Here is a 26,642-nt window from a genome sequence, read left to right on the forward strand (position 1 = left end):
GCAGCAAAGGAGCTAATTGTACTTTACCCTTTAGAGCTCAGATAACAGCTGATCCGTCTTGTTGAGTTAAATCTCCTTGGACGATGCTCAGAGTGAGATCAAGGCTTCATGTTCCCCCAATTCTCTACCCATGCTGAAGAGGTCACACTTTGATTCCTGGACTTTCATGCAGAAAAGAATTTACAGTCTCTGAGATGCTTTACTTTTCACAGATTTTAATTTCTTAGTCCTGCTTAGCAATGTATCACTTTTATGTTTGGACCCCAAAATGTCAGATGAGAGGAAGGATATTCGGCAAGTCCCTGTGTTTATTTGACATTCCAGAACGAATACATGTTGTGTGGACAAAAGCAATGTTTTACAAGTTTTCACATCACATTCTGAAAGGAGTGTTTTCTTTATAATCTATGTATCTTTATGTAGGCTGCAGGCCAGGTTAAGCAGTGTGATGCAAAGGCTGGGCAGAGGGCCTCTATTCACAAAGGAACACTTATTTCACTTCATCTTACATGACTATCTGTACCGCCAAGCTCCCGCTGAGGGATGTTTTACACACCTCACACAGTGTGCGTTGTGCTCCTGACTCACTTCTCTACTTTAATCCCATTTGTGCAAACTGGGAGGTGGGGCCAACAAATCTAACCATCAGCAGTGGTGATGGGGCAGAGGACAGCTTTTGAAAGGGAGCCTATAATTTCAGCTGTTTGACATATCTTGCCATCAACCCATGTTATTGCCAAACATAATTTCTCTAGTTTCACAGTGTCATGCCCTGAAAGAGATTCCTTGGAAAGTGGTAGCAGAGCAAACCACTCTGAAGGGATGATATAGTGACGCTAACAGCCATAACATGGCATAGTGCCATGCTCTCTCTTTGAAATGTGCAGTGAGAAACGGCCTGTATTTCCATGGCAATATATTATCTGCCTGAGAAGCAAATGTTGCAAAGCATAAAAATTCAACCCTGATCCATCAGCAACACACAGATATTTTATCAGAAAGACAGTTACTGGTAGAGCACTGGCAGAGACATTTAGCAGAAAAAAAGGGTTATTAGTGGGCATCACAGTATGTTTAATGCATTGTTCAATTCAAGATTCTTTTGTAATGCTGCAGCTTTTTCATTTGCAGTCAGAGAAGGGGTAAAGGTTCCTAATGGCTCCAGGACTTTGGAAGAACCATGTTCAATTCTTGTTGACCTTTTCTTTTGGCCTTTTGGGTAAATTGGAGCCAGTAAGTTCAGTATGTAAAACTGACTGGCATCCAGTACATACAATTAAAGATGCAAGTGTCTCCACCAAAACCAAAGCAGAATTTGTAGAATTTAGGCCCAACATTTTGATCCAAACCCCAACCACTGAACTGCCATTTCAGCAAATATCTAAACTTATTGTTTCCTCGAGTGGTCTGTAGATGTTTTATTCTCTGTTTCTGCTTATGGCCCAGGTGTCTGGGCTGGTGTATCTCTCCTTTCTACCTGTGGCAGACAGGTACACTGCTCCCTTGACTACAGACCCTCAGACTCTGTGCTCAGAGCATCTCTCATCTGCATAGTGGTTGACTTGAACTCCACATAAAACACAACGCTGCCAATTTTTTCTAAAAGTAGTTGTAATTGCAGGTTGTTCCTCCATCTTTGAGAGGAAACATCCCTCCAGCTGGAGCTGCTGCTCTGGCTGCGGGATGCACCTGATCCCCGCAAGGTCCTGGCTGAGCCCAGTGATGGCAGGCACCACCTCACCTGCTGAAATACAGTCATCGAGCAGAAACAAATGCTGCTTCCATGACCCCATAAAAGACAAAATGGAACACAATTCAAAGGTTTAGTGGATAAGTTACTGGCATGGCTGAGAGAGAAAATTAATTTTGCTCCTTTTTCCTAGATATTTTCACAATCCAAGAGACGTTGAACAATGTATGTATGATACATAATTGTACATAATTGTCAGTTGGAAGGAGGGGCTGGAAGGCAGATTACTCCTGGTGTTCCCAGTGAAGTAGTCACATTTTCTGTCTCTCTTTCCCTATGGTTCTCATTATTCCTTCTGCATAGTGGCATGGCTCCCACAGAAGGGGTGAAGCTGCCTTTGATCCCACTTTACCTATAACTCAAGAGAATAAATTAACCTTCTTAGTAGTATAATATTTGGGTGTAAATCACTTTTAGTGAGAACTGCTTGATGCTGTATTTTCCATGTTTTTGGCAGCTTCTAGACTATCACATCAAAGCTGCAGCATAGGTGCTGGCAGTGCCTTAGAAACATCCACTGAACTCACCAGTCTCCCTGGTGGAACATTTAGCTACCTGCTTCTAAAAAATAGGCAGGATTTAAAAATACTCTGTTCAGCATTTTGTGTTGAGTAATTTAACATTTGTATGCACAAAGATGCTCTGCACAGAGCTTCACAGATGCCTTATTAGTTACTTAACTGACCCTGCAAGGACTGATGCACAACTTGCTCAGACTGGAAAGTTTGGCCTTAGGAGAAAAATTAGAATTAATTATGGCTGCGCTCAGGACAGCCAACTCCACCAAGCTACCAAAGGAAGGAATTGCATAATGACCTCCCAGATATGCTGTCATGTTCCAGTCATTCATTTTAAAATGCTTTGCAAGACACAGATAAAGGTTATTAGTGATTTGTTGGCTATTAGTGATCTTAGAAGGTCCACTGGTTTTATTTTTATAGATTGCAGATATTTAAAAAAATATTTGATGAGCCATACTCAAAATAATAACAATGTATGCTTTCTTGGATTACAGGTGTCATGGTTCAGGAATGGTACTCCCCAATTTAGTGCTCCCTCTGAGACTCTCCAAACCACATTCACACTTGCTCCCTTCCCCCTTCCTCCTCTCCTTCCCCTCGCCCTGTGGTGGCTGGAGAGGAGAATTGAAGGCACAAAAATTAAAGGCTTGATAAGAACATCTTTCTGGAAACAGCAATGAGATAAGAAAACAAACAGTAACAACAACTATATTAATGACAGAGGGCATAAGGAAAGAAACATTATTGCTCACTGTGAGATCCCCTAACAGTAGGCAATATCCAACCACCCCTTCTGCCATGCATGTTTAACCAGTCTTTTAAAATTGTACATATTGTTTACCATATATTAACATATAAAGAATGTTTTGAAAGAGAATCCCAGGGGAATATGTAATTTACATACAGAGAGTTTTGCCCTCAGAATCTACAGATAAAAATTAATTCCTGTTTATTTTAGAAAGTGTTGGACTGAGTAAAGAATTGTCTCTTTTCCATAGTGTCATTGGAAGGAAAACCATCTTCATGCAACTTCCAAGAGTGATGTGACAATGACAACATTGTCTGGCCTCACAAGCCTGACACTGACAGGACACTACAGGGGATGTGTCCACAAAACTGCACTAAACAAGCCACTTGAGTGATCCTGCCATAGCCCATCTCTATTATTAAAGAAAATCAAACTTAATGAGCTTCAAACAGAAGTCTCCAAGCTGAATTACATCATAAGCTTCAATTCTGCTTCAGAAACATTATCTTGGTACAAAAGTTTTCTGTTTTCTGGTAATACCGCTCCCAGATTACATACAACTTTACAAAATAACATCAGTATTATTAAATTAGGATGTAAAATGTTTCTCTGTCAATAAGTAGGTTCATATACACACATATATGCACCTCATGGTTAGATTTAAATACAGTTGCGTAAGAATTAATTCCTGAACACTTACAAAGAATTTAGTCAATAGCCAAGGGAAGAAAGGCAGAAGAGTGAGATAATGGAAATTAATAAGCAAAGCAGGCTTTAATTCAACTGGAACCATTTGGACCTTCAGCCATTTTGCACTGGGTGCCTGAAGAGGTGTGCCTAAAATTATCATCATGATCTGAGCTGGACTTACGGCTGGAGTAATTCAGATACTGAGCTACAAAGGAATCATGGTGAAATCCTCACACTTGCTCTTTTTATAGCCAGGAGGGCCTTAAAGCCCATAATTCCAGATGACAGAGAGTTCCCCTGACAAAAAAGATGGTTTTAAAGACATGTTTCAAGCACCAATTTCAAACCTTGGCTCCAGTGTACTTGGGTTTATCTGCATGCCTGAGGTTTATGCATTAAAAACCACTTTGTAGTACTGACAGCCTAGCAATAGAAAAAGTTTTTTATTGTACTGGAAGACAGTAATGCCAGAGCTGGTTTTTATTAAATTCACTCATTGTTCCCAATTTTTTTTTTTCCATTGAGGGTTTCCCTAAGTAGAGTAAAGCCAGTGGATTTAATTTTATTTTGTTTGTAAACACATCACCTTTATGCAACAGTGTTCAAATTGCAGAAACACAGGCAAAATCTTATTGCAAAAAATGCAAGAGAATAAAATTTTACTGCTGAAGTCACAGCATTTATGTTTCTTACTTTAAAACAAAAAAAACCCACAACCCAACAACAAAACAAAACCACCCCAAACTAACCAAATAAAAATAAAATAAATTGCCAAACTATGACCCTTCACATTAGAACTTTGGCATTTTTATAGAGGACAATAATGTACAAAGAACATAATGCAAGCAGAGGCCATTGTAACATACTCATAGACATTAAAGCTTTTGTTTCCATTTCACATTGATGTAGTTCTCTTTTTACTAAGTTCGCTAGTAAGATCAACCAAAACTTTTAAAATTCAACTACATATGTTAAGAAAATTATGTTATCAATAACTTTGTGCTTAATATCTAAGCTCCACTAATTAGGAAAGGGTAAAGACATCATTGGTAGAAGTATGGCCAAGGAAATGAATATGTGTTTCTTCACTGCTATAAATAGAAAAGTATCTGTTGTAGCTCCCTCCAAATCTTGAGTTCAGTGCTGATTCAGATGAAGTTACACATTCTGAAACCTCTGCTGTCACAAGTTTCACTATTTCTGTCTGAAATTTCATAAGACCAATTCTGAATAAAATTAAGAAAGAGTCAGAATATCTAGATACCCATCTAAGGGCTTGTGTTTGTCTCCTTTTCCTACAATGAAAGAGGTATGGATAAGTGGATCATACTTTCTACAATCTCAGCTGGAAAAGACTTCAGTCAGTCTCATTAGATCTTGCCAAGATCTAACTGTTGCAATTAGTTTGAGATATGAGGTAAAAGTACACACAACCATTGAGATTATTTTGTGTTTTCAAAGTCTGGCAATTGCAATTAAGTAGAGATTGGTCAGTGAATCTCTGTGTGGCCAAGTGATGGAAGTTGTCCTGGAACAGTGATGTCCATTTATGACCAGTTGATTCTGTGAGGTCCACAAACTACTTCAAAAGAACCTGTGAAAAGTACAAATGAAATGCTAGGGGCTTAAATTCAGTAAATGAGGAATCATACCTTTACAGAAAATTTTTCAAATCAATCATTCAAAAAGGATGAAAACCACTGTTCCAAAATATTTCCGTGCCAGTCCACCCCATGAGGGTTAATGGCATACACAGGAGTTCTGCTAAATGTCACAGTAGTTACTATGCTCTAATCCTGATCCCCAAACTACTGTAGCTGCTATAAAATATATAGTAATAATTTCCTGAGGCAGGGTAATGTATAAGGAATGTCAGACCAGGCTCTGGACATATTTGCCTTAGCTCTGTTTTATTAAAGTGAAACTTTTATTAAGGCATGTGGTGAATTGAGCAATCTGCATGATTCATGCAGTTATAAACCTATTGCTGCACTCACAATAAATCAATGAGCCATTGTCGCATGTTCACTGTAGAGTAGATTAAATAATAAGGGGAAAAATCAACGTGGAAGTATTATTCAGCCATATGAAAGCATTAAAAATGTACTCTGAATGTATTAAAAGCACCAAATTGTAGTTGAGCTAAGCTTTATTCCATAAACAAGTTTCCTTGTATGCAGGGTATTTATTTACTCATGGTCTATATAAGAGTCAATATAATTAACCAAGTTAAATTATGTCTTTTGCTGAGTTATTTCTGATTGGAACACATTGTGATTCACACTGTAAAACTAAGGGCCAAGGCTCCAGCCTGACCTCTGTATACCCTCAGCTGTACTGCTCAGAGGGAAACATGAGAACTACAGAACATGAGAACATGAAGACTGTCATAGGAAGATGCTGATTCATCACTCCATTGATGCCTGAGTTGCAAAGGGTCATTTTGGGTTGGGGCTAAAAGGAATGGCTGTGGTTTCTCAACATATATCCACATACCTCTGATTGTCTCTCAGGCCATTCTCAATTCCTATCTCCTTTGGGCAGAGCAAGCCTGTGCAAGGTATTAAGGGGGTAAGTGAGAGTGAAATAGATTAAAGTTCTCTTATTTTTTCACAAGAGAAGGGAGGAAATAGGTGAAAGACTTCTACCAGTTCCTGGATGGAACTGTGATTGATATTGATTCAAAGTGATCATGTAGAAGTGAATACTGTCCATAAGTATCCCTGTTATTTAAAGAAAGAAATAAGCACCCAAATGCATCATGCTTTAGAATTTGTACGTGAATTACATTATTTCATAGTAAGAAGCAAAATACACATTCCAGTGTAAATACATGACTTTCTTCTTCTCTAATACTCTCATTCTCTCAGTGGTTTATTTTGATAGTTTGAAAGACTATTCAAATTAAATCAGAATAATTATAATAATTATAATAATTATTTGTTGCCATTGTATTTTCAATGAGCACTAGGAACAGAAGTTTGTATCTTTACCATTATAAAATGCCATGCTGAAATTTATTACATTTTCTTTAAAATTACAGGTTTAATCAATGTAATGTAGATTCATTTTCTCTATGTTTTTCCCCACAAACTGCCTGTTACTGTTGCTAAGCCATTGGAAAGGTTGAACAGATTTCTGATCTGACCTCAGGGACAAGAGCTTACCTTCAAGGAGTGGAAAGATCTGTGTGTCCAAGGAACTAACAGCTGACTATATGACAACCACAACTCGCCAAAATCATTCCCAAAATATGCTTTAAAATCTACAAACTGTATACTTGATAATCCCCTTAAGGATAAGTAGCCCAGATACAAAGGGGAGAATTGAGACTTATGTCAAATTTTTCATATTCTGTCATGTCAAACACCAATTCCCAGAGTATATTTCTTAATTGCAAAGCTGATCAGTCACAGAATCTCCTCGGATGGGTGACTAATTTGAAGCATTCTGGCAGCACGTTTTTTGTTTCATTTCTCAGGAAATCAGGAAGTCAAATGCACCATCCAGTGCCATGAGTCATCATGTAGATTTTGGGATTCTTCTTGGCAGGACTTTGGATCCACAGATCAACTAATGCTTTTCTAGAAATTGTCTGTCTTTCTCGTTGATGGCTCTAAGAATAAGGACAATATTTATGATTTATGCAAAGCAGTGTGCTCTCAAAATCCAGTTCTGAAATGGAGTTTAGAGTACTCACTTTTATTTAACAACTGAGTGGTTCCCCATACCAGAGGGAGCCCAATATATGATGACCTGCTATGTGCAACTTAAAAGACTATTGTAGGCATTCTGCATCACCAGTTCTACTCACAAGCCAAAGCACCCTGTTCTAGTTCACAACAGTCTACAAGTCTTAATGTTACAGGTTAAAAGGATGTTGAGTAAAACAGAATTAGAGAATCGTTAAGGTTGGAAAAGACTTCCGGGATCATTGAGATTAACCTTTGATCAAACACCACCTTGCCAACTAAACCGTAGCGCTAAGTGCCATGTCCGGTCATTTCTTCAACACTTCCAGGGCTGGTGACTCCCCCATTTTCTCTTGGCAGCCTGTTCCTATGTTTGACATCACTTTCTGTGAAAAAACTCTTCCTAATGTCCAACCAGAACCTCCCTTGGCACAGCTTGAGGCCATTTCCTCATCCTGTCACTATCACAACACAAAATCACGAACATTTTAAGGATTTCCTCCTTGTGGGAAGAGTTCAACAGCTCATGCAATCTTCTTCCACTTATGCCTAGCCTAAGCTGGCCTCTTCATCATGAAGCTGGACAGGAATAGCTTGAATGCTAAGAAAGGGAATGATGGAAGGAGGATTGGAACTGCCAGTACCTTCGGATCTACGCAGGACCCTGGAGCCAAATCTTTGTGATGCAATTTTTAACTATGATACACTGAAACACCTTGGCAGAGAGCTGGACAACATCCTTCTAGCTTCGTCTCCACCCAAGTTAATAAAATGGTGACATTTTTTAAGTCAAACTCAAGATTTTTCAGTATAGGCAGTGACACTTGACCACAGGATGTCACTTACATTTAATAAAGCTGTAAAGATTACTCCAACTCAGTTTTTAGGATAAAAAGACAAGCTTGTAAGTCCTGTGAGTTTTGACAGATTTATGACTTTTAGTAATGTTTTTCTCCATCTCTCAGATAATTCTTGGAGAAGAGAAAAAAAAAAATCTATTTTTTGTCTGTTAAATATGTTAATTACTAGGGAGACACAAATCTGAGCCTGCACTGATAATCTGTTTCTGCTGACACAAAAATTGTCATCAATCTGTTCACAGCTGAATAAAATTAGTGATGGACCTGAACCAAAAGTCATTAAAACAATACGCTAAATTTCTAAAACCAAGATTCTACCACAAACTCTTCAAACATTCGTATTTTGGGAAAAGTTTCTCATTTTATTGATTTGTAAGTGATTGATATACCAAAAGCTTTCAGTGCAAATCAGTCTTTTCAATACCTAAACCACTTTTTAAAGTGGAACTTAAGCTCATAATTTATTGGGATGGTTTTGAAACTTACTTTTTGGCCTACTATCAGTTAGACCTTTTAATTGGGTCTTGGCAAAAATCAGAAGCTGTAAAACTGCACAAAAATGTGCACATTTCCTCCTAGGAACTCCGGAGCAATGGATGGAAGGGCATTTCTGGTAAATACCCTCACTGGACTCTTAATGGATGAAGCAAAAGAAAGACAAAAGGGGGAAATATCTGAAGCAAGACCATGAACAATCACTAATTATTCTGATATTGCAGATTTCATGTGTTCATACCTGTGATGTTAGTGTATCTTTGCACAAAGATCTGCTTTCCTCACACCTCCAGTGGAGGACAATGTGGAAGTACGCAGGTTAGCTGTGAGCAAATCACACTGGAACAAGAACTGGTAGGGTTGCACAGACTTGTAGCTTGAAGTTGCTTTATTTTAGAGGGTAAAAGCATTTCTGAGACATGGGAATAAACAGCCAGAAATATTCTCCCCATTGCACAAGATGAGGTAACAAGTCAGATGTCAAAACGTGCAGAATCCATCTCCTGACTCCCTGACTCCTTGGTTTCTCTGTAAGATCACAGGAATTATGCGTTTGTACTACCCCTTTATTTGACTATTTGAGAACTGTACAAACAGTTTAATTTCAATACAACAAACACCAAGCAGAAAGAAATGTATAAGAGAAAAGAAAAAAAAGCAATCAAAACTATTGGTAAAAGTTTCACGTACACGGGTTTGTAGCTTAAAACTTTGGTTCACAAGAACTTATCCTTTATTTTCCCTTTGCAAGGACTTATTCTTTTTTAACCAACAGGTTTTATCGTGTTGAGGGTCAAACCACATTTTCTCTGGCCTGCACCTGAAATCATAACTCAGCATAGAATTTCTTCATCCAGCCTCAAATCTTTAGAGCTGTGAACTCTGACAAACCCTTTAGAGAACCTGATGTAAGTTTCAGATTTGTAATGAAACTCAAGCCTGGGTGAGTTTTGGGTTTCATTACAAAGGTTCTGCACAGCTGCACTAAAAACTCAAACCAGGTTTCATAAAAGTACCTGTTGTATCTAAGCCAGGGAGCCACACTGGGAACTATATTTAATAAGTAAGAAGCTGTAGAAGTGCTGATGTAACTGTGTAAAATGTTTTTTAAAATACAGGAGATTTGACATGGAAACCCCTTTTAAAAATAGTGGAATACTTAATCCAGGACTGTTGTCCCTCTAAACCCAGCGCATTACTCGACCCAGTGCAGTGCCACTTTTGAGAGGAAAGACTGCAGATCATATAAAATTTAGCTCTTGAATATATAATAATTCTGTAATTTCTAACTCTCACAAAAGGGAAAAAACCAACATTTAGCAAGATTGGTGGCTGGACTACTTCTTTTGTAACAACCAGTTGTAACACTGCCATGGAGGGGACAGTCTTACAGCTTTTTGCTGGGCCATAATAACATTATTTTGAACTCTACAGCTGCTTGGTTACAAAGGGTAGTCATTGCAAGAAAATCAAATTACCTGACAATTCTGATGGGAAATAGTTTCTACCCTCTACAAGATGACTGAATTTCTTTCATTTTCAGCTGTGTTGCCCGTCCCTGCAGAGATACTCCTAGAAGTTCCTGTGTGATCTTCAGTCTAGCTCTCTGCATGAAGTTCTGAGAGAAGAAAGCACTGAGTCTTCTATTCTGTATTTGCATCGTATTAAACATGACAGGATTCTAGTTTATGGCTGGGACTCTCGGCCAGGGAAGTTTTCCAGAATAATAGTAACAATGACAATAGCAGTTAGTATCGATTTTAGTATATCAAGAGTCTTCTGAGCTTGGAAGAAACCAGCAGGACTTGTTCCATCAGAGTGTTTAATGCATGCTTGCCTTAAGCATACAGATAGGCCAGTTCATTCAACTAAAAATGAGGACATGTAGGCTGTTCTATAAATTGCATTCCAAAAAGAAAAGTAGAAAAGAGAAAGATGCTGTCTTGAGCCTAGGAAGTGAGAGAATGCATACAGCAAGATCCAGACTGACAATGATCTGAGTTGATTCCAAGTGAAGGGAAAAAGATTGGATTGAATGCCACAGGAGAAACTTAGCTGTTAGGAGATTCAAGTATAGATTAAAATGATGCAGGAAAACTAAAGTGAAGCTGAAAGTAACAGTGGACTGTTTAGAGAGGGAAAAAGAAATCCTTAAAAGAATCTAAATAAGGAAATTAAGACATGGAAGACAACACTAACTTCAAAATAGAGAATGGACAAGAAGTGAACATTGTTAAGAATCCCATAAGTAACCCGGACAGTATTTTTTTTTTTAAAGAAGAAAAAAAATTGTTGCTGATTTTTTACTCACTGACATAGGCTTAAGTTTCAACCCTCTGCATGCTTCATATAGCTAAAGAACAGGACATTTTAGAGCCATTGAACACTGACACTTTTCTCAGAGGATCAGCACAAATATCCAACACAACTGTTTCTGCAATTGTGTGACACTGAGAAAATCCAGTATTTAATGACTCTCTGATGAATACCTACACCTCTGAAGTGGTATGGTGATGTCGTTGTCTAATGTTATTGTATTGGGCAATAACATAAAATATGTCAGAATATTGGCTGGGTCAACACCTGCTAAGCTTTTTTTTCTTGCTGACACTATCTGTAATTATTACTATGAATGTGTTTTGTTAACGTTTACATTTATTTGAAAAGCACATTTTTAAAAATTTGATTTTAAATAAGCATCTGACCAAGTCAACTGCCAAAACATCATTATGACACAAGGGTAAATCATGTGATTTAAGTATTCTTTTTTTTAAAGCATGGTAATAGTGTGACACTTAAAAGCAATTCTTCTTTCTCACTTCATACATCCCCATTCCCAAAACTGTATTTCTTATCTGTTTTAATAGGCTATATATTCTTCAGACCAGAGAGTTTATACTTTTGAGTCATCAAGTCTGTCTCATCATGTGATTCCCATTCTCCAACAACTCCATCTTGGAATAAATAACAAGCAATTCTATAAAGAGCAAATGAAAACTTGGATGAGACTCCACCTCTGTTCACGGTGTTGAAATTTATGGCTGTGTAAATGGCTACCATTCATTATATACACAAGTTAAATATTTAGTCATCTCTTCCTCTGTTAAACAGGAATTCTTGTAACACATTTCTGCTGTAATTTATTATATTATACATCAAGCATTTAGAACACACATCTATGTATCTATATGTGCACATATGTATTGGTAGAGCCAAACTGGCAGAATGCCTTACAACAGATTTTGTGCATATTCGCAGCTTCTACTGGGCAGTATTTACAGTATTAGCAGATTTTGTGCTTTCTTCCTCCTCTGTCTATCCATAGATGAATTTAGACTTTATTATGTCACCTAAACTTCCTCCTAGATATGAGATTCTTAGCTGACAACATAACTGACAGTCAAGTCATTCTTTAATTTAGGCCACAGCATTAGTTCTGAGGCGAGATGCATTGAATTAAATTAAGCTCCTTTAAACACAAAGTGCGGCCTCGGTGTTGAAAGGCAGGAGTTGTACCTGCTAAGATGCAGAGCTGCTTTTCACCACTCTTAGAGAGAAAAGGCCTTTAACAGTGACACAGGGTTTTTCACTTAGGATCTTATGACTACCTTCCCCTTTGTACAGGTTAATTAGATGTGGAGCAGTCAAACACTGATCTCCATCTGTTCTGCAGCTGTCACAACTGAGGCTAAAGGTGCTGATTTTTTTCCAGTGTCATGCTCATGTAGGTGTGCTGGGTGGAAAGCACTATGCTGCTACTAGTATGAGACCCACTGCTCTCTTTAAAAACTTTCAGAAGAAGCCCAAGAGGTTCATTTGGCTTTAGAGGCTGAATAACTTTCTATTTATTCTCTTCTGCATTTTAATTTTTTTTTAACTTTAACCATGTAGTTTACTCTCTTATTTAATAACTCTATCACTGTCCAGCTGGTTTCAGCCTGGCTTTGCTGAGAAATTAGAACTGGAGCCACTGAAAGCTAATGTTCTTGATGGGGTGTGTGCACATTAATGTACTTAATATGACCTACCAAGTTACTGGGCAGAAACTGAGCTGCTCCACATGGTCATGTCAGTTTTTCACTCCTTTTTCGCTGCTGCTGGAATAAGAATTTTGCCTCACACTTGGCACAGGCTAAGAGTGGATAACTGTGGGGTTTTATCTCACAACTGTAGACACCTGTGTCTGAGCTTATCACTGACCAGTCTGGTAAATAAAGTCAGGGCAAAGCACCGATCATCTCATTCTGTAGTAAGTGTCTAAAGAACGTCAGGTGAATCACTCTTATACCACCTGTTTCTCTCTAGTGAAGTTAGAGGAACCTGGAATGACTAGACTGAATGTAGACACATATATGCAGACATCAAAAGTTAAGTAAAATTATTTCAGCAACCTACTAAGGCATAGTAATTTGATTTACTTTATGAGGTTTAATGCAATCATTGCCACTGCTATTATTTGGATTGCAATAACCTCTAGAGGCGGCTAGGATCTGTCTATGACACACCCAGAATAAATAAAACATCTTAGTCTTCACAGATAATGTCATCCTCTAAGTCTCTGTGTAAATAAGTCAATCAAACAAATGGTGAACCACAAACAGTGCAGGAAGGTCTAAATGGTGACCCTCTCTACAGGCTCCACGTACACAAGTGTGGCGAACTGGATGAGATGCATCAAAGGGTTTATTTTCATTATTTCAAAGCCACTGTCTAGTGTTTCTGAAAGATTGCAGAGTTCAGATGAAGCCACAGATCACTGAAAAAGGGCAAATATTATGCCCATCTACAAGAAATGACAAAAAGAAAGATCTAGGAAAGTGCAGGCCAGCCAGCCTCACTTCTGCCCTGGAGAAAAGTACAGAAGAGCTCCCCATGATAAGTACTTCTAGACACATGAATGGTGCAAAAGAGTGTGATCATGAGCTCTATTCAACTCTCATTAGGCCACATTTCAAATCCTGAATGCATTTTGTTCCCTGCAGTGTGAGAGAGACATTGAAAAATTGAAGAGGGTTCAGTGGACAGTTACCAAGATGATTAGAGGTCTAGAGGATTTTACATATGACAAAAGAGTGAGAGAATTATGTTTGTTCAGCCTGGAAAAGAGGAAGTTTAAGGGGAATCTAATCAGAGCCTTTAATACCTAAAAGCCAGCTTTAGAGAAGATTAATATAAATCCAAAGGATGCACAGTGACAGGACATAAGAAACAAAAGAAAGTGGCTTTAAGGGAAATTCTATTTAGATAGTGAAAAAAAATCATCATGAGAACAATAAAACTTAGGGCTAGCTTGCTCAAAGAAGCATTGGAGTCTCCTTCTCTGAAAACATTCAAGAGTTGGCTTCATAGTGCTGTGAACATCCTAAGACCTGACTTCAACCAAAGTTCATACAAGATGGTCTCCAGAGGTCCCATCCAACCTCCATTTTTCTATGGTTTTATGATACTACAGCAAAGATAACGTCCTTGCCCCTAATAACCAAGACTATAAAATTATAATCTAATCCTTAATTTGTTCCTTGGTTTTAGCATGAACACATATCTGTGCTTTTTTGACTGCAATCTCCTTTGACTGCAAAGAGAATGAAAATTCTGGTGCATATAAAGACATCAGTATGGAGATATCTCAGCGAGTATCTGTGGAAGAAACACCAGGACAAAAGGGACTAAATAGGGCAAAAACCTCTTGGAACAAATATGTTATTGGAGAAGGTTTCTATTCCCTGATAGCTGTTCTGTTTCACCAGCTGTTATCTTCCCCTGAGAGACATGGAGGTCTCTGCTGCAGCATTCATGCCAGGTCTAGATCAATTCTGTATTTGGCCTTATTATAATGAAGGAAGTGGAAATCCCCGCTAGATTTTGGGATAGCGTGGAAACCTTAAAAATCCATAAAAAAAGAGTAAGGTAACAATCATTTAGGGAATGCTAGTCAGTAAATCAGTCACCTTCCAACAGGTCTAAAAATGAGACCATATACCAATAGGAAAGGAACAAAAAGGGAACAATAATTCAGAGAGGTATGATAAGCACTGGATAAATACTTCATGTTATAAGGAGTGCTAGTGATAGAGTTAAAAAATTTTGTACTGACAGGTACCTAGATGGTCAGACAGATTGCCATTCAATTTACAGTGGTGAGGATGGGAGCAGCAGCCATAATTCTTAAGTCTCTGTGTTACTTCTAACTCAAGGTTCAATGTGTTATAGGAGGTACCACTTTTCACTTGGGACATAAGGTGTGAGGTCCAGAGTTTGACTGTTCATCATCAACAATCGAATGACACTTTTCATAAAAAGAAAGGTGTCAAGTGTAAAGTTCAAGCCACATTCCAAAATTTGAAATATGGCTTATTTTTAATGACCTGTAACTCAGGTGTGGTTTGGTCACTATTCATCAATATCCACAGAAGAATTCTCCTTTTCCCTTGGAGTAAGATAAGTACTTATCAGGGCAAATTGATTTCTTTTTTTCAAGTGAAAGTTATAAGGCAAAAAGAAAGCCTTGCATTGGAAGCTGATGGCCACTGTAATTATGGAAAGCCCATTATTTCTTAACAATAAGTTCATAAAGCTGCTTACGTCTTTAGGGCAAAACTGATTAAAAGTAAATAATTATTAATTACACTAAATGGAAAAAATATACATAATATAAAGGTCTTGTCATGCTGGGTGGAGCACTAAAAATTAACATTATTTGGCTCAATTAGCACTTCCTAGTTAAAAAGTCAGACATGTGTTGGCAGTCTTTTTAGATTAGAATTGAACAAATGTTTCCTTCTGTATTACCTGCCCTGACACTCTGCCTGTCAAAATTTTTGATCATCAGGACTGAGTTGGAAGACCATTGTCAGTGCAAAAAGTATGAGGTTTTGCTGCACATTGCCTAAAGTCAAATGAATTTTCAAGCACCTTGAGACCAGAAGAGGAGCCTTTAAAATCCATCTGAGGTTCAGGCATTGGCATAGTATATCTAAAAGCAAAAGCACAACTGTACAATATCTCTCATGAACAATCAACAAAAATACAATCTCCAGATAGAAAATGTGGCCCAATTCTATTACACAAGAAACAGAGGAAGAGTAGGCATATGGAGCATGGCTTCCTAAGACCTGATAAATTATAGGTTTATGTAAAGTCTAGGTCTTTAATACAAGTTTTATTCTTTGGCCTTGTACATTGTTGCAATGGTGTCTTTGCCATGTCATAACTAGAGAAAATGAGCTACTTTTGTACAATCTGTTAGATGGGCTGCGCTATGTGTCAAAGTATTTTCCATTGTTACCTTTATTCCAGAGAATACCCAGGCCAAAAATGCATGAGCTTGTGTTGAGGCCTGGAGAAGTTTAAGTTGATAAGACTAAAAGAAATGTTGGCTGGAAGGGACCTCTAGTTGGTCCATTCATCCAGCTCGACAATCCACTCGATCAGATCAGTCATGGCTCTGTTCAGCTGTGTTGAAAATAGCTCAAGGATGGAAATTCCAGCAGTGTTTCTGACTGTCAATTTTTCTAGTCCAGGTGAGACCCAAGAGACCATCCTTCCACCAAAGCCAGCAAGCAGGCGCCCCAGGATGCACTCACAGCATCCACTGCCCAGCACCTATGGAAAATTTTCACTTTGACAGGGTGACAGTTCCAGAGGGAGCAGACAAATTTCCTCCTAGTAAGGAGAAACAGGGAGAAACAGAGAGGAAGAGGAAGAGCCTTACTCACTCTTAGCCTCCCACTATTTTCTGCAATGAAATTTTTTACACCACAGAGAAACTCTGATCAGTTGCTGTTTCTCAAACTGTGTAATGCTTTCGCTGCACTTTATCAAGCAGTTGTATTATTTTGTATGTATTATGTATGATCAATAACAAAGTTGTCCATGATTTGAAGGTGAAACTGCTTACAGCTTTAGTGCAAGAAAGCCTGTCTCATGTTTTTACTATGCAATTGGTAGAAGCACTACATGTTCTTGGCAGGAAAAATAGCTAGAAACCTCAGGAATGCATGATTTCTAATTTCAACAGAGTGGTAGTTGATTGTAAGTATTAGCATAGCTTAACTTTATCCACTATCCAAACTTAATATTATCCTTTGTTTAATACACTGAAAAAGAGCACTCTCCTTTGTATGACTCTATTGTTTTCATTCTCCAAGGCCAAAGTCAGTGTTGACATAAGCAGGCTCAAGTCCACGAAAATGAATGAAGTTAAACCTCTTTTGCCAGTAATGGAAGTTAGCCTCTGGAGCAATGCTAATTATGGTTTGTTTGTATCAATTAATCAACACAAGGTTAACTTTCAATCATCACGTGGAAAAAAATGCAACACAATTAAGTAAAAAACATTACAAAGTCCCTTGATTTACCATGAAGTGGGATTTTTCTATAATCACGCGGTACTGGTGCAGGAAGAACTGACCAAAGTGGCTCAGAATAAGCAATTCCCTGATCTACAGCTGTGTTTTCAGCAGGGTTTGGCTCAGGGATTGCCATGCCTCCAAGCTGCTGTGTTCTCACAGCTGGGCTGGTATCCCCTGTGGCATCACACCATTCCCTGTGGTCATGCCAGCTCTTTTAGTGCAAGCTGACATGTCACAAGCACAGAGCTCTGTTGTGAAGTGTAGATATAGCCAAAATGTAAGGTGCACTAAGGGGATCAAACTTCACCCACTAAAATCAGAGTAGCTTTCCTAAAGAATGAAAATAATACTCTGGGTCTCAGAAGCTGTCCACAAAACAGTAGAGAGCAACATGAAGACACTACCAGAGATACTGGAGAAACTATACATAGTGAACAGAAAACACATTCATCCACCAAAAATTTCACTATGTAGTCTGTCACTCACTCAAGCTGTTAGGTGACGTGAAACCATTGCATTTTTGGCTAGGTGCAGTGTTCAAGACACATGAGAATGCCAGTGTGAGTTCTGGATTTTGAAGGAAAAGTCTGAAGCAAAGCTGACCTTTAGGCTATGGGACAGTGTTGAAACAACTGACTCCCCCTTGCCTGTTCTTAAGAAAGAATGAAAGAACAATTGGACTGCAGAGAACGTGGCATACAAATGTTCTCTCCTTGAGCAATTCAGTCTTATATTTTTGATAAAGTAGTTTCGCTACTTGTACATTAAGTGCTAATCAAAGTGCTCTGCAGCTGGATGTGTGGCTGTGATGTGATGGATGAAGTATTTGAATGCAGATATGATCTAAATTCCAGCCTCCCCTTTAAAGAGAGCAGTCTGCATTACAAATAAGGCACAAATATTATTGGTTACGGTTTTGTAGCAAGCAAGCTGAGGAAAGCAGTCTCCTAACTCTAGGCATCTAAATTAATATGAGAACCTCTCTCTCTCCTATTTGTTCCCAGCCTTGCAAATTTGAGGATCCCCAAAATTACTGAAAGACCAGTTCAAATTAAAATGAGTGCAGCAGAACATTCCCCAAATGACTAGCAAGGGAAAGGAGCCAGGGATTACAGTGCTTTTGTTACCAAGTCAGCTATGGAAACCCATGAGAAGAAAGAGAATTTCATATTTTCCAAGGGGGGTAGGGGGGGGTTAGGATGTGGGGTGTGAAAGACCTGACTGAGAAATAGAACTTTTGTGCATACTAAATTAGGTTTCCTAAAATTATATGTGGGATTGAGCTACTGGTACTGTGTTTGAGAGGGGGCTCTTTATGAGCTACCAGTAAAACTGCTGAAGAAACTGCTTTAACATCTGAGACAACTTATTTCTAAAGAGGATGTAGGACATTGTCATCAGTTCTAATCAGCTACCACTAAAATGCAGTCTTCTCAAAAGAGGGTAATGCAGCCAGTTTGTCCAGCAGACAGAAATTACTGCATCAAGAAAGAGCAGGGACATTAGACAAGCACACAGAGCAAGTAGCAAAGGATCCTAAGTGAAAATCACCAACCAAAAGAATGATGGAGAAAGAGAGTTCATCATTTAGCAATTTGCAGGCCTTTTAGTGGGACTGAATCACCAAAGGACATCTGTGTAACATTTTCATCAGTCTGACAAGAGAGCCAACATCAACATTTGTCCACAGGAACCAAACTAAATATTTAAAGGTGAACTGCAAAGCTAAAATGAAAGTTGAGTTAATCATGGAAATATGCACTGAATGACCCTACTTACCAGGTTGTTGGAGACAATTCATCACAGAAACAAGTTGAAACTCCTATTTATCAGCTCTTTTTCTGCTTTTCTGAATTTTTCTCTAGACTTTTTGCTTTTCAAAAGATGCTACAGAAAATATTCTATGAGACAGTAGAAACCCTGTGTTAGCTTAAATATTTGATGTCAGAGAATAACATATTGTGTAATCTTTTGTGAGTGAAGAAAAGCTGGAGGATACCCTCAGATAAAAATATAAAGTCAATAATGTCGTTGTCGGTAGCCTGATTTAACTCCAGGGTGAAGTCTAATAGATGGGCCCACATACCTCCACACTCACTCTTTGTTTTGCCTCTTTGGGCAAAAAAAGAGTTTACTACAAACAAGTAGAAAAACAAATTTACTACAGCTTCACTGAGGCAGATTTTAATAGAGAAACTATTTGAGAAAAATTAAGAGTTCTTCCAGCAGTTACGTGATTTTGACTTGGGGTTGTGAAAGGGCTGAGCAATAGGAACAAATAGATTATTTATTACAGGCAATTACAAGAAAAATGGAAAATTATTTGGTAGAGGTTTCAGAGTGTTTTCAAATTGAGATTTCATATTCTGTTTTAAAAGATTGCTGGAATTTCATTCTTGGATTTTCTTGGCACGTTTTTGACTTCCTTTATTCTTACAGCCATAAAGTTGCCCATAAACCTATTTTCCTTTATTCCAGCAGTAGTGTCCAATCTGTGGCGCACACATCAACTGCCACATAGCAAGCATGCAATCCAGCTCATGTTCCATCCTCTGCCTCCTTCAGAAGCACGGAAACACACAGAAATAGAGACAGACTGAACACTGATTCAGAAACTTTGGAGTCCAAGAAAGCATGAGGCCATTCCAAAGCATAAAAGTCCTGAACAGTTATTCCAAAGCCCAGAGAAACCAGTGGGAGTCTGGCCACTGAATTCAACAGGCTTTGGAGCACACACATGCAGGCAGGGAGCATTCACCTGCACAGCAAGATGCAGGAAACTCTGAACTAACAGCAGCACCTTTTGGAGGTGTCATCCCACTGCTGACTGCTGCCTGGGACCTACAAGGGGAGCAGTGGAGGGGTGCCAAGCGTGGGTACCCTGCCTTGGAAATCATCACATCAGGCATTGCACAACACAGATCCAACTCTGCACTTCTAGACCCATTTTTCATCTCTTTTGTCTGGGCACTGGTGCAAGCAGATGGCCAACACTCTGCATCCAAGACCAGAATGTCTCTCTATGCAGGGTGGACAACTGCACCAGAATGCAACTACATGGAAGAACCAGGGAGAACTATCCACCCTTATAGGTGAGCCCTTCTTACTTGTGGTTTTCTGGCTATTTGTTCCAATTTAGTTGCTTATTTGCACAAATAGTTTCTGCTTCCATGCAGTGCTAATAAGATATTAGGACATGTTTTACTCACTGAACTTGAGAGCAAGCAGAGACTCTCTTAACATAAGCCCAGACTTAGAGTTTGGAGCAGGTTTTAGCAAATCAGGCTGATAATCAATCAGAATTATTGTGGAAATCATAAATCATTGAAAAATAGTTAATAATCAATGATTAATCCGGAAAAAAAGAGGGAAAAGACTGACTATTTTTTCATATCTGATGGGAAAGCATAGAAGAAAGTCATGGCTTCTCAGACTCACTTATCATTTTTCATCTATTTATGATATAGAATTGATACTCAAAATGATAATAGTAAGAAGTCATATGTGACTAAATAAAGGTTCACATCAGTTATAAAATCTCAAAAAGTAATTTTATTGTTAAGAAACCTGTAAAGTTCTAAAAACATGGGCCTGTTCCAGAACCCAGATGGGAATTCGGCTGCTGATTTCAACAGGCATTGGAACAAACTCCCTCTTAGCTAAGCACACAGCTATCAGTGTGGCACTGAGCCTGGGTTAACATACTCTCATTTTCATCAGGACTCTTTGTTCCATGACATGTCTCAAGAAAGTCTCACAGCTAGTCATTAACCAAGCATGCTCAAAAATATATGGATGAAGACATTTGATGATGCTTTAGAGCATTGTCACAAGAACTTTTAAAGGACTAGATATCCTGCCTCTTGCAAGGCGCAAGGACAGCTGTGATGAGCCTAACAAGAAGACAAACCCCAAGAAATTATTTTTCTGCAGTCTGTTAAAAAAAGGTTGATAGTATCAGGCAATGGAATAGTATTTTAGCAGATAAAATGCCTCCCAACAGCTGGGAAGGGGAGCAATACAACTCAGGCATGAAATTGCAGTGAGGATTGCTAACCAAAGGAACAACACACTCTGAATAGTAGTGGATTCTAAATCACTGAAAATGTGTTCATCAGATTGTCTTTTTTAGTGAAACATATACTCAGACATCCAGGGAATTCCTATGGCTTTTGCTAAGTAGGAAGTCATGTTTGTTCCAATGTATTAATGTTCCAAGGCATTACAATTTGCAGCTCCTTGAAAAGCAAAGTATCATAAAAGACAGTGTCACTTGCAATTACTCATTCAGCATTTCTTTCTCTATGACCTGTCTGATTACACTTAAAATAAAACAGCACAGAACTAAAGGGAATTCCACCCTCGATCCTCTCCAGTTTTTGGCTTGGTCAATGATCATGAAGGAAAGGAAACATGAGCAAACCAGCTGACAAACAGCTTGTTGACAAGGCTACATGCAACCAGAACAACAGCAGGACAGTCATCTAGGGAAAAGTTGACACCTGCTGTAGCAGAAATTAAGAGTTTACAGATGTTGTATTTTGGTAATCAGTTTCTAATCCACACCCTCGTAACTTAAGCCTCAAAAATTCTCCAAACAATTGGAATAAAGAAAAATCCAAGCAGTTAGGAAACTGAAGAAAACAGGATAGAGCAGCTGTTTTAATTACTGCTTTGCTTAACTTGAGAACCATATCGCTGGTCACTGGGATCATTAAAATAAATGAAATTTCACGTTGGCAATGGCATTTTATTTTGCATTTTCTGTGGCATCACTGATGGAGGCAAGCATTTGCGAGCAAAACTTGCAATTCTTCACCAAATAATCATAAAAATGAAATGAAATTAATTCCAAATCACATACCTGCCTAGCACTAGGACAAGGAGTTTTCTGGGGTCATCTTTATGTTCCTATTATCCAATATTTTCATTTCCCATTGAACAATGAAATTTAAAACACAGCTGTCCACTGCTATCTTTATTCCTGGAGAGTGTTCTACTTAATTTTATGAAACATACTTTATTAAGTGTGAGCAAAACCTGTGTTAGTATATTCATATGCACATGTATATGAATGGTATGTGGAGTCAAGGAGCTCACAGTAAATAGCAGGTGGTTATGTGAATGGCTCTCACGTTTGACAGAGTTCATAAGGTTCAAATGATATTCTCAGAATCAATCACACTCAGTTCTACTGTATGTGCAATAATGAACAGTGTATGAGCTGTTCTTAATTAACATACACAAATATATTGTGATAAAATGGGAAAAGAAGGCACCCAACTAGTGGTGCAGAGAGTTGTGCCATCATAGACTCAAAAGGGCCGTGGTCAGCAGTTGGCAGCTCCCCTCTGCTGCATTCTCAAACACATCAGCAACACGATGGGCAAAAGTGAAATACAAAATAAGCATTAAAAGGCAGTTGGGTAGAAAAAATATTTTTGAATGCTTTTTCCATTCTTTGACAACTAGAAACTCCCTTACTTGATTTGAAGAAGAAAACAACTTGCTCAAAGCTGGAAAGTTCTAATATTTTGGAACTCTGTTTTGTTTATGTTTGACAAAGCTGTGGAACAGCAACAGGCAATGAAAGCATACATTGGCACAATTAAGTCTGGTAACTCAAGAAGCCAGATATTGTTTTCAGTTCTACACACATTTCAGTTGAAATTTGCCAACCCACTTGAATAGGCTATTTTGGAAACCGGTGGTGACAACATGTGGATAAAGTTCTGCTCTGCTACTTACCAAATAAAGGAGCCTTTGGCTGAAAAAATTAATGATTGGTGAACTGAAATGAAAGGGAGCAAGATGAACCTCTGGAATAATGTTCAAGAAGAGAAAGATTACATCTAGAAATGCTTATAAGGAGACACTTTTTCAAATGTAAAATGTAGCTCCTTTATAAGGAGTGAAAACATCCTCGTGTGTTAGTATCATTAAAGGATCGTGGTTGAAGAATTATGAATAAGTATGTAAATAGAATAGAAAGAATAGAATAGGATAGAATAGGATAGAATAGAATAGGCCATCTCCTCCTGAAATCTTCCCTCTATATTCCGCATTTTACAGTGCCTCCCTCTTTCACAAAAAAAATAGACCTTAAAAAACTTGTCTGTGTTGAACAATTGAAAATAAATATATCTCTTGGTTGAGGGAGCTTCAAAATCAGATCAGCCAGTATCAGAAGAGGGAATCATATGCTACTAACTAAAATGCAAAAAAAAATACATTCAAGAAGGTTTGTAAACCAATTAATTTTTTTTTCTTCTATCACAGTTTTTCTGAAGAAACACAATGGGTGAAGAAGAATTGAGATTGTGTATGAGCTAGCTCTAAGTCAAGTAGTTTTCGGTGCAAAGAAGATACTTACCATCATTTCTAGTACTTAATTCCACTTAGAGTTGATAGCTGGCCATATATCTCTATGCTGTGTCTTGTTTACACTCAGTTCCTATTAAAGAATCACAGGACTTCTGTGCCTGTACCAATTCTGGACATTTCTGGTGAAACCTACTCAGAAAAGAGCCAGAAACCTCACTCTTTAAAGTCCTTAAAACAGCTCTAGGATTCTTTGTATAATCTTTTTTTACATTTTTTGATACTTGTCATTGTACCTTATTTTACATTTCAATGGTCATTTCTTGAAAGATATCGTATTTTTTAAATATGTACATTTTAGGCAGCAGCTAGCATGGTAGGCTATCAAATCTACATTGGATTCCTAGAAGTTTTATTAACAAATAGTCAATCAAATACAGAAAATTTAACATTTTAAGCTACATAGGAACTCTGAATTTAACATGGCTCCAAGATAAGATTCATGCTTTGTCCATGCTTTGGATTCAGTGTTATTTATACTGCTGTACACCTAGATAAAGGCCTAACAGCCTGTCTGATAGATGGCTCAAACCCTGATGACATTACTCATGTAATAGCCTAAAAGCTGGTTAGAGTCAGAGCTGAACATGTTGGCCCATTATGAAATGTTTTCTTTAAATGCTGTAGACTAGGTTTCAAGTAATTTCTGTTCTATTTGAAGCCATCATATTGTGTGTACTGTGCCAAATTAAATTTTGGCACTACAGGCATGCAAAAGATAAGGATTTTGCCAAAATAACAAAAGGGCAGTTCATTAAATAGCTGTAGCAAAAAAAACAAACAAAAAAACAAAACAAAACAAACAAACACCAAACCAAAACCAAAAACAAAACAAACCACACATTTTCAAAGAGAAATTACAAGGCCTTACCCAAACATGCATGCCTATACATATGGAATTGTGAACTGTACATGACCGATCTGAGCAATGTAGAATTGCCAAAGGTTCTCAGTATTGGTCTAACTCTGCTTTCTGTTAAGTCAACTCAGGTCTTACCCTTGGCTGTTCTGTGAGCAGAGGTGGGCCAGCAATGACTGAGAGCCTCAGAGTATCCCATATTGCATATCAAATGCTAAACAATTCAATAACATAACAGTGCTCTTGGGTTGAGGTGAAGGTGCTACCCCATACAATCATTTTACTGTATGTAGGATCTGGAAATGCAGTGTGGTGCATTTCTGTGACTGCTAAAACTATAACTTCTGGAATGCCATCCTGGAAGTTTTCCAGGTGATTTCCATGAGGAACACTTTGTAAAAGTTGTTACCCTCCTAAGCAGAATAAGTTCCCAGGCCTGCATAGGGGCAGAGATTGGATTATAAAGTGCTAAATGTTTTTTACAACTGTATCAGCAACAATACTATATGGATAACTATTCAAGGGAAATTATTTTTACAGACAAATTTAATGGATTTGTTCCAGTCCTCAATTAGATTCATATTTCTGGATTCAGAAAGCAAGATAACTTATCCTATAGTCTTCCCTTCAGGATATCCAATCTGGGACAAATCTCTTCAGTCTTCCTATTTTTTTATCATGACTAGTTTAATTAAATTAGAGGAGAAAAAGAGTAAAGATTAAGGGAGAAAAAGCAAATAGGAAACTGAAGGCTTTAGCACAGAACTTACACAGTAAGGAATGACAAGTTTGGGACTGATGTGTGAGGAGAAACTATAAGGAACAACAGAAAAAAGGCTGAGGAGGCTAAGGTAACTCAAGAAGTTACATTTTTTTCATAACTGGGTAGCCATGAAAATGAGTCTGAAAATGTTACTTGGCATGTGGTGCTGAAGGAAATACGGCTTAAGTCTGAAAACCATCTCAAAGACAGAGAAACCCCCACGCTACCCCTATTCTCATTGTTACGTGTCCTGTAAGAACAGTGTTTAGTTAATAATTTTAGAAGTTCACAGCACTGAAGCCAAGATGAATCTCACAGCAAATGGCACAGCTGAGCTTTGCTTGTGTTTTATACCTCTAAAACTATCTACACAAATGAGTCTTCTGGGTACTGTTTTACACACTTTCCAATTTTTTTTTTTTTTTTTTTCAAAAACTACACTAATTAATGTGATACTGTTCACACAGTTGGCACACATATGGTGTGATCACAAGAAAAAGTATTGATAAAATTGTATTTTTTATTTTTGTAGAGTTTTAACATTGTACTGTTTAAACCTATTTCTTGATTAAAGAGCTGCAGTCATCAACTGTGTTTGCAAATTAGAGAGAATTGTTTCCAGCAAAATATTTCATGTTGCACATTAATGAAATAAATGGATAAAGAAGAAAAACTGATGGGTTTATTCAAGCACAAATGCTTTCTGAATTTTTCTTTGCTTTTCAGTAAGAACACTGCTGGATTATGAAATGTTATAATAAAACCATTGAACTAAGATTTTCTGAGCGCAAATCTTACCCCATTTCAATTGCATTTATGACTGTGTGTTTCTTAAAATACATGTCATTCAAGATATCTTTTGTAATTCCCTGATGACCAAGTAAATAAGACAGTTTTTAACTGTCTTAGTGTTCTGTCTTAGCAGCATCAGAAATAAGCTTGATTTGTACAGGTATTCGATGTATTTTTTAAAGATTCTTCAGCTCAATGCCTTCAAATATAAATTATATTTGACACTGCAATTACAGAAGTTCAATGACTTTTGAGTGTAAATTGTACCATTTAGTCAGGAAACTACTTAATTGTTTCTGAAAAAAAGACTGTGAGAGCGCTTTAGAGACTGTTCATCCAAAGTTCATGTCTTTTGAATTTGAAAGGCTCAGGTATGCAACAGCTGTTTCTGTGAGCCTGTTTGTAAGCCTTCTGATTAGGGAAAGTGGAAGAAAACAAGACAACTTTCTCAATAAAAAATATAAATTCTCTTAAAATAAAAAACAAGGTCATCTAAAAAGGGATTGAAAACACTCAAAAGACATTATTTCATAACGGATGCAACAATTTTTGTAAAGATTCATCTGTTATAAGTGAGCCAAACCACTGCATTGTCAGTCATAAACCTTTTAGACCACTGAAAGAAGTGCAAGGTTTGTCCTGCCATGAAACAATACCCACAAACTCTTCTAAATCCATGGGATAGTAGATATTGAAAGGGTAGGACTCCTAGGCTTGAGGAACATCATCCCAATTGTTCC

Source organism: Coloeus monedula (genome assembly GCF_965178545.1).
Source record: "Coloeus monedula genome assembly, chromosome: 2".
In the NCBI taxonomy this organism is placed as follows: Eukaryota; Metazoa; Chordata; class Aves; order Passeriformes; family Corvidae; genus Coloeus; species Coloeus monedula.